The sequence below is a fragment of the Aphis gossypii genome, chromosome 1, assembly GCF_020184175.1.
Source record: "Aphis gossypii isolate Hap1 chromosome 1, ASM2018417v2, whole genome shotgun sequence".
In the NCBI taxonomy this organism is placed as follows: Eukaryota; Metazoa; Arthropoda; class Insecta; order Hemiptera; family Aphididae; genus Aphis; species Aphis gossypii.
In genome coordinates, this window is record NC_065530.1 from 52,860,314 (window position 1) to 52,879,511 (window position 19,198).

Below are 19,198 nucleotides of genomic sequence, written 5' to 3' on the forward strand. Positions count from 1 at the left end.
AAATTACAGCACTAAATATTAAATTTTGAAATGGTCGATATCGATGTAACAGGCATACTGACCGTATAGGTACTGCTTGCTATAATATGTAGATCGATAATCTATATGACTATATATATATATATATTTATATATAAATTTACCTACGTTCAATACATTTAATAAACAAGCCGATAAAGAAAATAATAATAATCCAATACATATAACGTATTCTGGGTTTTTACGTTTCTAATTAATTCAATTTTTTATTATTATTAAAGTATCGTTATAAAAATTTTAAAGCTGAAATAACTGAAAAAAGCATTTACCAACATAAAAAAAATAAGCAAAAAAAAAAAGAAAAAGAAATTGGTTTATTTTGAATCAGAATAACATGAAATATATTTATACTTACATAAAAATTAGATTTCTATCTCATCATATATAAAAAAAAAAATGAAGCACATGCTTTAAAATCCGATCCCTATTATAGTTATTATGATTGACACTCATTCATCATTATTGTTTATCCCTGTTTAACGACTGTTTTGTGTATAATCTATAAAAACAGAATACAGTTACACATCACATTATTAGTCGGCAGTTCGCTTAAAAAATTGCTCAAACTAATTAATTATCAATACTATAATTATTATAGGTATCTTTCCGGCCTTAGTCCAGCCTTATATGTGAACAGACATTCATTGGTAAGAGCGTTTCGATAAATTATATTATGCAACAAAAGGTTTAATTTATTTAATATTTTGAATCGACTCATTTAAATAATACCTTAGATTTCTTAAAATCAAATTTGTATACATATTTTTTTTAATGATCGTGTAACATATATATATATAAGAAACTTCTATAGTAATTTCAATTCCCAATATAATATTTAATCGATAATACTCACATATTAATAGTATTAATATTAATCGTCGGCAATAATCGAAATCTTGATTATTTTTTTTCTATTTAGTCAGATATTTTACGGAATCGTTATTTTAAATCTTAGTAAATACTGTACAAGATGGCATCTATATTCTATAACATCATTGACTACAATCCTGAAGTGTACCGACCGTCCGTACGGCCATTTTTACGACGCACCTGAGACCCGACATACCGTTTTTGCAAGTGAAACTTGGATAGGTAATTGAACCACCAAAAGCAATTTCTGGATAATTTTCTTATTTTTATTGTAGATTGTCCAATAAATATGTACAACTCAAAAGTATGTATCGTTTTTTTTACACTATTAAAGTATTAATCATGTCCATTCTTGATCAAAACAACTTGAAACCATTTAAAAAATTAAACCAATAGTTATTATCATCATTTATGGTATGAGTGTAGGTATATTGAATTATCATAATTCGTAAAACAATAAAATCACTTTAATATTTAAGCTAATAATACAAAATTAATTCTGATGTTCTTAAATTCAATATGCATTGTACCTTTGTAAAGTTGAAACAGCTAGACCTGCCCAGCTTTGTCTTAAACCTGTGAAAATAAATAAATATATATTTAAGATAATTATAATTGTAGAATAGTAATAATCCTAAAAATGATTAATTATATTACCAACTACTATGTGGAAATGGCTAAGGGTGCTTGAAATTTAACTTACCCTAAAGATCTCAAAACTTTGGCTACCAAACAACAAACAACGCATTAAATAACCAAATATTATATTCTTACAACTAAGATGGCGAATTATTAATTCTTTATAATTTAATTTTGAATATACCTATTTAAATTCATATAATTTTGGTTATGTCTTGTTTATTCGTATGTAATTAATATACTATTCTGTTTACAGTCAGTTTAATTCCGCAGTAGTTTAAAAATGAATCTACTAATTTACTGATTTTTCTCTCTACAATGATTAAATTAATTGTTATTTTACATTTTAATTTCAAGTTATTACTTCATTAAATTAAATTGGTGCTAGTTATATTTTTCCTTTTAATTTTACGATCTCGTTTCATATTTTTTATGGTTTATATATTGTTTTATATTATACCTATAAATATCGTAACCCCACAGCTGGTCATAATATTATAGATGTAGGTCCAAAAATATATCTTATTTGAACTTCATATATTGCATTTTTTCTTGCACTTGTCTATAATATTATACATTTTATGTTCGAAGATAATCTTGACAACGAAATTTAACTTTTACTATTTTTATATAATATTTTAGATTAAATTTGTGGTTATTTTTGTACGTCTTTTGGATCAGTAATAACGTCTCAATCATTAACTTTGAAGGTTCTTCCTGTTAGAACATTTGATTTAGTTGTCAAAAGCAAATAATTCCCATTAACTTTAAAAATAATCGGATTACTTATATAAGATTTTTTTAAAAATAAAAAATATTTTGACTTTTTGTATTTATTTAAACATTTGAAAATGTAATTTTTTGTTTTTAGTATTTTTTATGTATGCTGATAAGATTGTTGTGTCCTATTCAAAAATTTTCAAAGTATAATTTAAGGTAAATCGTCAGTTATCATCGGGGTTAAGTGGGTAACATAAGTTATTATTCTCAAAAATACAATTATAATAATATTAATAATAGTTGATATGTTAATTTATCTATTTATTTATATACATTACGATTTTGTAGTCTCATATTAATATTTAACAGCTTCTTAGAGAATCCTGTTTTTGTAAAAAAATCGTATTTATTGTTTCTAAAACTTTATTTTTCCATATATTTGAAAACTTTGAAAAAAAAATCCTGAAATTAATGATATTTTCAACAGATGGTTCGTTTTCCAGCTTACTCTTATATATTAGTTGAACGGTTATGTACTTTATAAATTACAATAGTTATAAATGAATTTATGAATTTTTAAATTTTATGTCGAAAATAGCATAACATTTGTTTTTTTTAGTGAAATAGAAACGTTTTTTAATAAAAATGTCATGTTTCCATAAACAAATACGTTATGTAAAGAGTTTTAGTGAATGAAGTTTTGAATGTATATAGTATGTACAAATATTTTATTATTAAAAGTGTACCTATATTTCGTAGTTTTATTATCATAACACTTACTCAAACGTCGAATAAGTAGGTTAATAGTATACTATATTATATTGGTACTTTTTTTTTAATTATTGTGGAACATTTTAATCATCCCGTAATAAAGATCATAAATTGATTGAAAGAATTAGATTTTTAATCCTACAAACGAACTTCGTTACAGAAAATGGTTTTAGTTTTATGCAAAATGAATGAATGTGATAGCGTTTGATCAGTATGGTATTTTTCACTGAAATATTATTTTATCTTTCTTTATTAAGTAAGTACCTATACACAATGTTATTTTTATATATATAATGGTTAGCATAGTACTATATTTTCAATAAATTAAATATTATTGTAATAAATAATCGGATATAATATACATTATATGCATTCAACACAAAAATTTCTAATGATATTTGAACGTGAATAGGTAATACATGACGTGTCTTTTAAAATTAATTTTATTTGTTTCTGTAGGTACATCATTACATGAATTATTTTACCAAACTTTTAATAAACTATAAATAATAATAATATATACTAATATGAATTGTTATAAATTATAATATCAGAACAAATTAATATATTATAATACAGAAAATATTATGTTTACCTTCTAAAGTATAAACAACATAAATTGGTATGATACATTAATATTTATCAAAATATTACATATATATAATATTTTGTCGGTTGTATACATTTATATGCATGGTAATGCGATGAGTACCATGACGTACGCACACGGAAGAGGACAAAAAAACTACCAAAATTAATTGCCAACGCGTAATGGAGTAGGCAACTTTAATTTTATTCTTATATTATAATAATAATATAATAAAGTCATCATTATAATAATAATTGTGATAATAGCTAGTTTTTTTGGTTTTTTAATACACGATCCTATTCGCATCATACGTTCACCTGTTTTCCTCTACCACCCAAAATTATATATTATAACAACTAATACAGATATATATATATAAAATACATAAATAGGTATATACAAAAATAATAACACAGAGTACGTATATGTATACATAGTATAATGAATTATTCATCGAATATTTTAACTGCCGAGAATATAATACTTGATATATATATATTTATACGTAGAACGTGTAGGACACGATTATATGCTGCCAAAAACATTTTTCGTTTTTTTTTTTTTTTTGATCATGTTGAAATAGAATCCGTCCGTGTACACAAGGCGCAGTCTTCATCTATTATTTGGTCCGACTTAATTGAAAAACACAATAATAACAATAATTAAAATAATTACATTGTAATCAACGAAAATAAATTCGTATATATAAATATATAATTCGGCGCTAGAGAAACAGCGGTATTTTCGTATTCGAAATCTCTGAAATTCGACACAGTCACTGCCGACGGATAAATCTTATAGACATACACGGTGTATACCTACTCCTATTATTAATATTATACATAAATGAGTAAAATATGTAACGTACCTGCGGTGTAAGACGCGTCAAATTTCGGTATTTCGAATTGATAGTTTATAACGTTGTCAAATATATTTGCGGCGTTTCTCACTCGTATAATACACACGACCTATGTGGGTGTTCCGAAAATATATTAGATATTATTTTAATTTTCATCTACGATATTATCGAGCACTACGAGTATAAAAACGTTTAAAAAAAAAATCGAATTCGTCTTGGAACAATATATTATATTATGTTCATATCGGTACTATTACACGGCCTCACAAGTATATTAAAATGCAATACCTACATATTATTAATGTAATGGACCGGATCCGTGAGGTGCGTTATATTATGTTAGGACCACCATCTATCGTCCGGGACGAATTGCTTAACGTTTTAGGTCCAATGGTATTCAATATTATAGAAACATTTTACTACAGATTTCTTGCATAAATCGTTATTATATATATTATTCATTTTTGTGAAACTCATTCACTAGGTAGGTATATCTGTTTATTGTAAATTATTACTTCAATATGCCTATTGCATTTCCGTTAAAATTTATCGACTACATGATTTATTTTTAATAGTCACATTTTTCAAATATTCAAAAGTTTTCCTTTTTGTCAACCACAACAGAATCGATAGTTTGATTTTTCAATCGAAATTTAACAAAACAATAAATTTAATTTTATATTACAAAACTACAGTAAAACTATCTAAATAGCACTGAACTGAATAAGCGCACTTATTTTCTGAGTGTAAAATGTAACTTATATTTAACATTTTCTGAAGCTAAAATTTTTAGCATAAACAATTCAATATTTCTCTAAAATAAGATATAAACTGTAAAAAAAATGTTATGTATGACTTTGTTTTAAACTATAAATTACCGTAGACTCAGAACCAAAAGATTCTAACTTATCTTTTTTTATATTTGTACGAGTAATAGGTATATGTTTAGTTCTTATAACTCTAAAATTCAAGCTCTGCAGAAACAAATTGTTAGATATTATATTATTTAAAGCGTTAGCGAAAACTAAAAGTGTCTAAATCAACGCAATTTACAACACTATTCATTTTTAATCAAGACAAACTATGTATTATTATATTAAATCTATAACTATACCATACTAAACTTGTCGGTTCTCAATTGTATCAAAGCATTAATTGCCATCAATTGGTTCAATATCTACTTTATAAAATAAATTAAATAAATAACCAAAAAGTGTTATCTCATACACATTTTATCAACCATACAATAATAACATTATAATAGGTAGTAGATAATATAATATCGTTAATTAATATAAGTAAATATTTTATATATTTTATCAAAGTTCTCTATTTTAACGTTATGTCGCTCTAATCTTAACCCGAATTTGTTTCCTACGAATCATAAACATTTAATTCGAAACAAAAAAAGTTATAATTAGGTCAAAAAAATATAAAATTCATAACTTACAAAAAGATTCTAACTGTAGAACTTTTTGGTCGTTAACAGAAATATTTACCTTTTTTACGTTAAGTTTTAGAGAACAAACTACGAGAATTAACAGAAAACAACTTTGTTAAATTTTTAAATGTGACAGTCATTAAAAATCATGGATAAAATAACTATTTGAAGTTTAAAATTGTTCTACTGAACTATTTGATATTTTGAGATGGCCATTTTTATTTTTTCACCCATAATATTACACATTACCTCACATGTGTACAATAAAGAAAATTTTCATCATAAATAGAACCAATTTTGTGTTATTAGTATGAATTGAATAATTATCAAAGTTATTGGTAAGAAAACTATTTAGAGAAATTTGTAGATCTGTGTTGATAATTTAATTTTAAAGTGTATTAAAACAATTAACAAGGTAATATATTACAAATAAACTTAAAACAAAACGCTCATAGCTTAGTTAAAAATTAAAACATAATTAAAAAATAAAAATCCATACGATATGAGTAAGATAAAAAAATAATTTATTCAATATTCTTAGGCCAGTATACGTTCTTATATAAAAACTTGCAACACACAATTCTATAGTTCTGCGAAACTCAAATAATTTCCTATATTTTACAAAGGAACACTGGTGTCCACTCGACTAAAGTATTTTTCATCGAATAGAAACAAAAACAAAGTCGCTACTCTGATATGGTCAGATATTCAACGCGGTATAATAATAATGCATTTTATCTTATTTTAATATCGACATTCGATCGGTCTTCGAACTACATACGTTATAACCACGTTATTATCCCACTATATACGTATTACATATAGGTACATGCACTCGCGTATTTCTCATCTCCGACCCAGCAACCGAACCGTTACGATATAGTCTCGCGAGTAACGACGCACATTGGATAAATTATATACCTGCGCGTATGCTACATATATTACATACCTATACACACGATTTCTCAAAAGCATATTATAATTGACTATGATCACCACATAATATACGTCCGTCGCTTTACCTATATACCTACATATATTATAATAGTATAATATACTAAGCTCGGAGTTTGTTCGATGTTCTATATTATTCGAATACTTATACTACTAACGACCATAATACTATATTCCATATTATGTTATTGGTACTTTTAATACCTATACATATGAGATGTTGTATACGCGTGTGTGATACCTACATAGAACAGTATATCGTAAACGCGTTTAACATTTATGATTCAAACTTTGATCTCGTTCATTTATAATATTGAATCGATATATTAGGTATACGCATGCAAAACGACTATATATAATAATAATATAATATAATACGCACGATGTGGTGTACGCCGTATAAACTCGCGCATTATACTATTAAACTAGTATGACTGGAAGTCTGTTTGCTTAGAAGTCCGATGAAACCAGTTTCGTATAAATCGTACGCGATTCGTCGTATTAAATTAAATCGTATTCGCATACTACAATTATATTATACAGGTATATTCTTGCTGCGACCGCGTGATGTACGCTGCAGAGTACCAGTTTAAGTACCTAATATCTATTATAATCGACGCTATATGACTCGGATAGTTTACCTCGACGAGGTGACGATTTCCTCGGTTTTCGACGTCGTCTAAACATCAAATATGGTTCAGCTATTATAGGCGTGTGCATATTCAGTACATAGTAATCGGAGGGTGGGGTCGTCCGTCGCGTTCGCACTCCCCGAAACTGTTATTAAACCCTATATTATTACCCGAACGCGTATATGGGTGCGGACAAATAAGAAAACTTATATAATATACCGTAGACACGGTGACCCGTGAGTTATTATAATATGAAAACATTACTTATTTTATTCCCGGGTAATTAGGCTCCCAAAGAGATTGTGCGATATTATAAACGGCGTGTGTTTATAAACAACTCTCGATGAGAGGCCACCCAAAATGTAAATACGTGCTTGGCCGGGGGGTTGAAAATTTCGGCGACTTTCTAAACCGAAGGTGCAGATCGCCGAGCTGACAAGAAATTTGTCGATCGCCGCGGTCTCCTCGAAAAACGACTGCAACGCCCAACGAAAATGTCGAGAAATAATAATAGCAGCGATAAATAATATAAAAAAATAACCCGAATTTGGTCACGAAGTCCTTACTAATTTAAGCCCGTATCTATGCGAGCCATCTAAATCGATTGTTTTGTAGGCGTATTTGGACCGGTCCGATTCGCCATTAAACCGCTTATTACGCCGCGGTAGTAATTAAAGAACATTTTTTCGGTTTTATTTTGTCACACAGTGCACGGGTAAGCGCGTTTTTCGTTAAATATTAAAGTACAGTGTTTCGGTGTGTATAATGCGTGTATACCTATATTAAGTGTATATGTATTTATATACCTGCAGTGTATATACGTAGGTATATGCCGTATTTAATAACAATGTAATAATCGCTGGGTAGGGATTTTGTTTTTATTTTTTTTTTTTTACAATGTTTTTCGTCCGTTTTTATTTTTATTTTTAAATTTGGTGTGTGTGTTGAAATGTCGGATCAAATAATATTATATTATGATTATAAAAATAATAATACGTATTTGCAGGCGGCTGGGCGCGCGAGCGGCCAATGAGTTTTTTTCGGCGCTTGTATAGAGATATTATCGTGCCGAGCGGTTAAATTGAGTCATTATATTATATTACATATTATACATACACATAATAATATAATATATTATATTGTATCCGAAGTAGGGTGTAGGTATACGTACAACTATAATAATAAGAAACCTCTAGTGTGAACAAGACCGTATCGTATCGTTAACTCCGAGAACGGCAACAACAATAATAATAATTACGATCATTACTCCGTTTTTCGATAATAATAATAATATTATACCTCCGTATTATATTATACATCGCACGTACTTATACAGGTAGAACTACCTGTATACACGCACACACGCATCATGATACAGCCGTCGGAAGTAAAATATTATGGCGCTCGTAAATATTATGATGATTGTTTTGACATTTTGTCAGCGATATAGAAATACGCCAAAAATAAAAATACATTTTCGTATTGACTGTGGCTCGCGCAAAACAATACAGGTCAGGAGGGTGGGATTCTAGAAAACTTAATTCTCTACGAATAACTGATCAGTTTCCATCAAAAGTGTACATATTTACTTTCTAATATACCCGTTTTCAATAAATAAGATATTGACCAAATTTCTGTCCAAATAATTTCTAAATATTGTTAACAATTTTTACTGTAAATTTATTTCAAATAATATAACATATTAAAAAATAGTACCTAAACTATATATTTTTATATAATTTTGAATAATTGGTATAATAGAACTTTGTACTTATGTGCTAAAATAGTAAGTTTGTCAAATACGTGTGTATCAATATGTTTTAAAGAAAAATTACGAATAAAAACCTGCTACAGAAATTAAATAATTAAGTAAAATATTATTGCATTTAATAATATAATATAATATCCCAACTTACTAATTAACATTTATTAAATCGAAATTTTGTTATGAATTTTATGATTTTGAAAAATAGCATCTTACAATATTTAAAAATATATGTTTTTTTTCGAAGAAAATTTTTAGTTGTATAACTATTATTGTTTATTTAAAAATGTCTAAATGCTAAGTATATTTAAAAATAAAAGATAAACAGATTTATATTTTTATTTTATTTTCATTTTCATTTTAAAAAATGTAGGTACTCAATTATTTTTACATTTAAATATTTATTATTTTTATTTCATAAATAAATTATTTTCTAAGTAAAGATGATTTTATTAAAATATATGATAGTTATTAATTGTTCAATAATAAGTTATATTATTTTAAATAAATTTGCTTTATTACAACTTTTATTGATGTAAAAATGGTTTAGATGGACAACATCTCATTTGACGGATATGAGTGAGTCTTGATGGAAAAATACACTTTTGTATAAAACAGATATTTATGAAAAAAAGAACATTTTTGGTGGGAACGTGTTACGCACTTGAGCAGTTCAACAACTACCAACCGAGGTTATAATAAATCATTAATATCGCTTCCGGAAGATTTTATAAGTATATCATGTATTCATGTTAAACTGTGTCGAAAGCTTAGTTCTAATTTTAGATTAATATAATTCAAAAGCTCATTCAACATGCTTATATTAACTTATATATGTATATTATATTACATACAACAAACACACCCACCTCTATAATAATATCACACTAAATTAATATAACGTGTATGTCGTTCAATTTAGAACGTTAATAATTTGACTCACCGCGATGTGACGGAAAAAACACATGGCGTATTATAATACGATATTTTAACCTATTTTTTATTGCACCAAACTGATCGACTGCGATAACAATATTTCTACCTACGTGTGTTAACAACAGTCAAAAATAAACAATGGATTTATGATACGAATTTTAATCACGAACAACCGAAAGTATAATCATTTAAATTCAATACGCATTATACAATATAGGTACACATACACACGAAATCGTATACATTATTATTTTCATAATATAATATAATATTTATTTGTTCACAAAATAAATACAAAAATTTTTGAACGACAATACCATAGACTTTAATTATTTTTAAATAGATTTTTATAATATACGAAATTATTTACAGCGTGTGTACGCAAAGAAGGCCGTTATTAAAAATGTTCGATAATAATTTATCACAGAATCACGGTTTATTTCATTATTGGCAATTATTCTAAATTTTAATAATATTTATAATATTAACTAACGCGTAAGTGTATACCATCCAACAGTCCGAACAATATATGAACACAGTTATAAATATGGAAACAACAAACATATAGTCGTTTTATTTTTTAATGTTACAATATTATTAAAGGCACTATTGCGTATTTTTCGGTACATTTGTGTGTTATGCACGCGAACGACAACGGTTCCACGTTCACATTCGTCCTACCGATCCATCACAATTCATAAATGCGTTATCGTGAACAACGTCCACATTCGGGCAGTTACGACGATTATCGTTTTATCGTGAAAATAGTCGTTACTCGGACGAGTTTGTGTTTCGGGAGTAATGTGTAGGCAATTCGAACGCACGTCCCATACGGTAGTCCCCCAAACTATTGTAAATACCGATTAAACGCCGTGTAAAGAGTACAAAAATACTTATAAGTCGTAACATCGTTTTTAAATCAATTTTAAAATTCTTTTAATGAATAATAAAATACGTATATGACGAGTACAACCAGCAATGTATTATATTATACACGTACACACATATGATTACAGGCAGATTCGTATGAATATTACAGCGCTCCAAAGAACAGTAAAATGAAAATTTCTCAAATATTTATATACGTATACATAATAATATTATATGTTAAAAGTTTTAAAGATGTTTAGGTATAGTAGGATAATAACGTGCGTTATGAATTACAAACGATAAATTTAATATCAAAGTAGGTCATATTTATCGATTCTGTCGCATAATCTATAAACTGTATTGTGTGTTCGTTTTCAAAAGGAAACCTAAAGGGCTTTAGAAAATATGGTATATACAATTTTAACCATTATACCTTCAATATTTTAGATTCTTAAACGGTTAAACTTATACACTATCAAGCACCACAATACAATAAATATCTTATCCAGATATTATCGTTTTAGTCATTTTATTTTATTTATTCAATTGTTGTGATGGTTATTACTTAATAATGAATATTATCCTATCAAATTGAAAACTTCAAAATATTGTATAATGCCTAGACGACAAGATGTGCTGTTTAAATCGCCTGTCTAAAATATTCAAACTTTTCCATTCGAAACTAAGTTCTAAAAAGGTATCGACTTTTTTTTTATTAAAGGAAATCATCGGCGATTATTGATTTTTAAACCATAAAAATTAAATTTTCTCGTTCAGCAATTATTTAAAAGTGAATGAAATCGAATTTTCAATTTTATTATACTCGAAAACACGCGATATCGAAACCAGTAATAGCGACAGCTGTCTAAATCTCTGCACATACCTACCTACCAGACGGTCTATATGGATGCTGAATATTACAATATATATTTATATTTAACTAGACTGTTTCGACGGCGTAAAATTTAATATTTTTAAACGTTCGGATATCGATAGGGATTGTGTACCAAACAAAACCAAAAATAACACTCATAAATATAATAATAATAATAGAACCCACTTTCGGGTTGTCGAGTGAATCGTGTTATAAATTTCGTGTATTACGTAAATAAGATGTTTATGTATACATATATATCCACACTGCGACTCGCACTTATACCTAATGGACTATAATGGATATCTTCGTGGATATAATATATCGGTCGTGCCGCCCGATGACGCATATAGATTAAGTCTTATTGTGCGCACGGTTAATGTGTTTTTGTATTCTATTTCCATATGGCGTTACGATACATTACGGTGATACGCGCGCAATAATTTTAAAGATTATAGACAGAAGATTTTTTTTTTTTGTAAAACATATTGTAATAATAATATAACAATATGTGGTTTTCCGCGGCAATCTTCGAAAACGGTTTCGGGAATAATGATTTACTATATTATATTTATAAGACTCATCGCGTGATTGGAGAGGGGTCGCTTATGTTTAACGCGTTTCGTATAAACAACACCGTTTGAAGTTTAAAATGTATTCTCCTAACTGTTTCTATTTATTCGCCGAGTGTTTAGATTTCATTTTGAGGCACTTTATAATATTACAGTTTTACTGCTCGGTGCATCAGCAGACACCGCACATGATATTTGTACAAACAATTAAACATCACCGTCCGAATATGTAGGTTTATATGTATTATATACATGGTGCAAAAGCACATACGGATGATCATCATGGACGAGAAGAGAATAACGATGTATACAAATGTTAAATGCGCATTACGCGAGTAATTCATATACGTACATTGTGTATTTAATAAAAATTTGTTTACATCACTATCGTTAAAAAATTTTTAAAAAAAATGTGTAAAATTTAATTACAACAGCAATAAGATTAAAAGATAAATAAAATATATTATACATACATAATAGAGAGAGAAAAATAGGTACATACATACATATTACATATGCGTTTTTAAATGCTACACTTGACTACGATGTTATTCAATTAATTTTACACTTTTTTTAAGAGTGACAAATCGTACTATATACTGTCGTATGAGGTACTCGAGCCAAAAGGCTTAAGCGTATATATGTGCTTAACATTATAAGTACTTTCGTAACCCATCATGCGTGTATTCGAAACTTATAAAAAGTATTAAAAGCAAACAATACAATATACATTGATTAATCATTAGGACCATTATTATTTTAAATATAAAATGTAAGAAACTTGTGAGTAAAGTTATGTTATGTTGTATAATGATCAGATAGACCTACGAGAACTTAACCGAAGCAGTTAAAACAAAAGTATTATTTTTTAACGAGTATTATACCTGTTAGGTTTTTCTCAAACTTTTCGAATTTGCAGTCAATGACTTAAGTTTATCGTAAAATCAAAATATTTTATAGGTATATGTATTTGTGTTATTTTATGTGAGTTTATTTTGAGTTCAATCCTGTTCATAAGTTGAATGATTACCTTTTCATAAATACCTAATAATGTTTGTATTCTTGATTAACAAATAATTACTACTTAACAATAATTTAATGATTTCAATTTTTAATTTTCGTACAATGTTCAAATTTAAATTATATACAGCGACAGTTAAAAATTTAGATGTCACAACAAACATATTTAATTGTACCTACATAATAATAATGGAATTTAGTGTGCTATTGTGTAGGTTAGAAATAATAATGAATTTTGTTGAATTTGAATTCAATGCTAACCTATTATATATGATAGCAAATGAATCTCAGTGAATACTTTCTAAATTTTGGTAACCATATTTACAAAACAATTATTTCGATACTAATATTGAATTTGGGTAATAATTTCTGTTTCCCTTAATTTTTCCTAATTATAGAAAAAAAAGTACTAGCATTTTTAATTTTGACCTCTTTTAAGTACAAAATATATCCAATTTTCTATCTAACAACACTCTCAAGTAAAAATTGAAGCATTTTATCGACTAATTATCTTATACACAGATACAAGAAATCACATATTATTTCAAAATTAATACATTCATCGCTCCGCTCAAAGTCTCAAAGAACATACAAAAAAATATAATATAATATATATATTTCTCGCTACTATTTATCGTTATAATTTTAACAGTCTTAACATTTTTTGAACGACAAAATTTAGAGTGACACAAGGAATCTGCAAAATGTTAATTCACCACTTGCGTTATTTATAAACTTTAAATATTTATAAATTATATAACTTATTACGTACTATAATCATTTCAAAATACGATTTTAATACGTTGAAATATTCTGCTTCTTTCCATTATGAAATTAAATAAATAGCTATATTATTATTCAAAATAGCACAATCTTAAAAAAATATATATTGCCAGAAAAAGTATTGAAAATAATTTATAAATGTTGTTTTTTAATGAACAAATTATCAAAAAAAAAAAATATACTTTCAAGAACACTCACATTTTAAAAGCATAATATGCGCGTCTGATAGTTATATTAATATTTTAGATTATAAACGTCCGATTTTTATTTTTTTTCCAAACACACTTTTCCCAATAAAAAAATAATGCTCTGATCATCAACTTTGATGGAAGTTTCTTAAAGTAAATAAGATTTATTGCTAAATGGTACTTTCGGGAGGACAAACTTTAAAATTATAAAATGTTATTTTTCAAAAAGTAAAAGCCCCCCAAAAGATATATTTATATTAATTGCTAAAATTTGAACATTATTATCAAATTAGTTGTTTGGCAACTTTGAAAACCAAATATACTTATGCCGATTTAGCTCAGAAACGTTTTACATCGTACACGGTGATTTGACATTAAATTTTAATTTTAAGTATTAAACACATCCATTACGGTGCACAATATTCGACGAAGAGATACGCTCGACTTTAACTGTACAGCAGCAAAGTGGTTTTCTATACTTTGCCCGCCCCCTTTTCAAATTTTATCCTGTTGACTGTAACTCATATATTATGTATTTTTTTTGGTTAATCTGCGGTGTACATCGAATAATAATAATATATAAAAATACATATTATATTTTTAAAACATTTTTCGACCGGTCAATAATTATTCATAATACATCACGCTAAGGAAAACAAAAATGTGCGGTTTTCGGCTTTATTATTAATCATTCGGCGCCCGGGCCCAAAACGTTTTGGAACGGAGTATAATTTGTGTACGCGATGATAACCACGATAAAAATCGATATCAGATCATATATTTTACTAGGCGTCGTACATATTCGTGTTTACGTTAAAATGTTAACGCGCGTTAAGACGCGAAATGCGTAACCGACCTCGAGGCGGCTGGGCAGCGACAATCACGACAACGGACACACGCACTGTTATAATATTATAATAAAATACAATATTATAAACATATCTGTGCAGCTTTTCGGCGAGTCAACGTGGCGGAATATCGATAAATATTTTTTTTTATGGTTTCACTCGTTTGAACGATCGCTTTTTTACTATACCACCACACGGTCTTTCGGAGGAATTAGAAAAAATAGGCTCCTCATCTCCGATAGTTCGGGTTTTCGTTTTCGTTTTTCTATTGCCCGAGTACCCGACTTCGGATTTTCTCGAATCGTTGACGCGCGCCCGACTTGACCGTGCTCAGGCAACCCAACGCGCGTGTCCCACGTCGCGTTTTGGATGCGAATCGCGTGCGCCATCTGGCGGCAAGGCAGCGGTTACTGGGACTACCGTACCCCACGTGCACTGGTAGAGAGCGATTTACGACCGTCGCCGCCGGTACACGGCTAAAGTCCGGTAAACGAAACCGACATTATTCTCTACCTGTGCGATGACGATAAAAATGAGTAGTGACATTCGACTTTAAATAGTAGTATACTAGTATCGTTTTTTGTTTTTGTTTTGTCCCAAATTACTGATAGTTGTCGCTAGTCGTCGACGGTTGATCGAACGATAGTTTAATAAAACCCTTTAATAATAAAAATTGTAAAAAAAAAAATCGAACCGAACTCGAACAAAAAGTTCGACATTCTATAATTAATTCGAATTACAAAATAGTTACAACTCAGAACAAGAGATGTTCGAACTGGAAAAAAAATTCAAACACGTTAAACGTTTCGAGCTAAAAATGATCTCGGTCTCTATTGCTAAAAGTTTTTACATCGTGAACAATATAAATGTACCTATATATAGTCATTAGTCAGTCCATATATTTTATATTATACTAGTTTATTTTTATTTATTCTTAATTAGGAGAGTTGAATGTCCATTATGTAACGCGCATCATCTCAATGTGCATCAAGTTAATCCGAAAGTTACGCCTTACGCGCATATAAACACATGGTTAAGTAGTACAATCAAAAAGTTCGGTTAATTCAAGATCATATTTTAAAGTGCGACTCACCTCTATTGTCTAGAACTGTTCAATCGTTGGATTTCATGACCACTGACCTACTGGTCATCACTGCTAATTCGTAGGAAGTAGGATACTGGATACTATAATGTAGGAACTACGTACCACGTCCGCGACTCACTTGACAATTCATATTTAATTCAAACTGCACATGCACATGCACATGCACAGTTATCGACTGCTATGGATGTATAGATGGCCGGAAGCCAAACAAAGTACATCTATAAGAAAACAAAACGATTAGAGCTATACATAAAAACTACAGATTATCGCTGTGACTATACAATTCTATAAATATATTTTTCTACTTTAAAAACGCATCCGCATTGATGTTACTTTTTGTAAAGTTGTAAACGGTTAGCAAATAGTTATCATGCGAAGCTAAATCTTTAAAATAACATTGTCATCGTATTTATAAAACCAGTTGGTATGTACTAACCAACGGTATATAATATGAGTATGTTACAGATAAATGTTTGATTTAAGAAAAAAGTACCTAGAGCTAGGATGTCAAGAGTGTAAAAAATAAAAAATAAAAATGAGGGAATATACAATGAGCACAGGTACCTATAATTAACCGCCCCCCCCCCCCGAAATTCGTTCATTACCCTGCAAGGTATAACGATATATAATATACTATATATCGTATATACAGAGTTTAGAGTTTTGTATAGCGTTTAATCATAAAAACAACACAAACGCGAATGGTAAATTTGTATTGTGTAATGTGAACTATATGTCTATATTATATACCACACGTCCATATAGACGATGCTGTATATAATATTCGAACTACGGTTATCTAGACAACTGCAATCCGGACCAAACATTATTTCGGGACCAACTGCGGGCCGTCGTGGTTAGGTTATTAAATAATTTATTTTGTTTTTTTTTTACCACGGACCCATTTCCGCAGACCCGTTTAATACAATATTATTATCATGATATTGTTATAGTTATTACAAGTCAGAAGAGTAACGTCTCGCGTTATTATACATAGCTAGTACACAGACACCATTATTCTGTACAGATAGGTACACGACAACAATACAACATTCTCGTCTTGTAACGTCACCCTTCAGGCGCCTAACCACTACAATCTTACTATGTATACATATTATTACATACCGATAAAGTACGCTTCGTTCGTTCGGCTCGTCTACTGCAAACCGAATACTGACGACCATCGAAGTGATATGACGAAAGTTGCAGTGTTTGCGTCCAAACGATATTGTTTTAGGACGAAAATCGAATAAAATTCACACCCGTAGACGCAGTCTTTGGTGTATTTCACGTTCGGCAATGAAAATGTAATAATTGTAATACATTGTGACGGTCGTCGTCGTCGACAGCTTTTGTTTTCGTGTCGAGAGTACGTGCGTGTAGAGTCTCACTGACGTACGACGTACCAGATCGTTTCATTTTATCGATATTACAATTTTAAAGCGAGTAATGAGCATTTCGTAATACATTACGTACAATGATTAAAAAACGAAATAACGTCAACAGAAACCTGTGAAACGCCCTGGACAGTGTTCTCACCGTATTGAGTTTGACCGTAGGCAGATATTGACTATCGAATATTACAGTCAACGGCATAAAATGGATTTTACTAAATTCGCTACTTCGTATGGTTACGCGCCAAGACGGAGACGACAAAGAATACTACGGAATGCGACGTCCTAATTGGTCCTATTAACGGATCCGACGAATTGCAGATTTAACAGACGGTTAACAGTGTTGTCACGATGCAAATTAATACGATTCGTCTCTTTTCGAATAACGGGCTGGACTGAGAGGAAGGCGATATACCGGGCTTGATAGTAACCAATAATATGGTATGAATCTAAAACCGTGGTATCATATTAATATAATTATTAATATCGTTGATGTGTGCGGCGAGTTGCGCGCGAGTATATCGCGTGCGATCTGCCGACTACGGAGACCGTCGGTCGCCGTCCGGCCGTCCGCGGACAGATGTCGCCCAGTCACGCGCAGCCATCGTTTTTATTACAAATGTTATTATTATTACAGTCGTACGGTTTTACGGTTTGTTTGGGTCGGCCGCCCGGGCGGAACGACTGCCGCCGTCGCCGCGGCACATAACCATTGGATTTTATGTGCCCATTTCAGCTCTCTCCCCTACACGCCGTCGAGTAATAACAATAATGACAATGATGTTGATTATGATGATGATGATGATGATGACGACGATAATAATATTATGTAGGTAACACTTTATTTTCGTCGTTGACCGAGGTCGCGGTTTCAGCGTACGTCTTTGCACGGCACTCTCCGATGGCTGTTACTTTTTTCAAAGAGATCGTCTTTTCGTTTTATCGCCGCGACCGAACGGCAGGCGATCGATGGTACATCTCTTTAATACGATCGGGGCCGGATTTAGAGGAGTGGAGACCTAGGGGCATCAAAGAAGTGGGGGCCCCCTGGTCCCGAATTATTTTCAAAATAAAATGAACAATTTTTTTTCAAAGTAGATTCGCGAGGTTATATACAAACACGATGGCCACAGAACATTTCACCGAATTTTCCATCGGCAATCAGTGTTAAATTTATTTTAAAATAATACCTAACCAGTATAACCACGACCGACTGGCGTACGTAGTTATAATGTCACGTCTTTATGTGCACGGATTTGATCGCTGACTGTCGACTGGTGTTGGGAGAGATTAAAATAGAAGCCGTATAAACGGTACGATAAAATCATA

At 29.8% G+C, this 19,198-nt stretch overlaps 1 protein-coding gene and 1 long non-coding RNA gene across 3 annotated transcripts in view; one reads left to right on the forward strand and one right to left on the reverse strand.

Annotated features, from left to right (window-relative positions):
• Nucleotides 1-19,198, forward strand: part of LOC126548977 (homeotic protein ultrabithorax-like) — a 235,208-nt gene that overhangs the window by 157,228 nt on the left and 58,782 nt on the right. The window lies entirely within an intron of this gene.
• LOC126548982 (uncharacterized) lies at nucleotides 1,408-17,830 on the reverse strand. Its single transcript, XR_007603116.1, has 3 exons — nucleotides 17,601-17,830; nucleotides 16,464-16,693; nucleotides 1,408-1,485 (listed from the first exon to the last, which is right to left on the reverse strand). It is a non-coding gene; the product is annotated as an uncharacterized LOC126548982 (long non-coding RNA).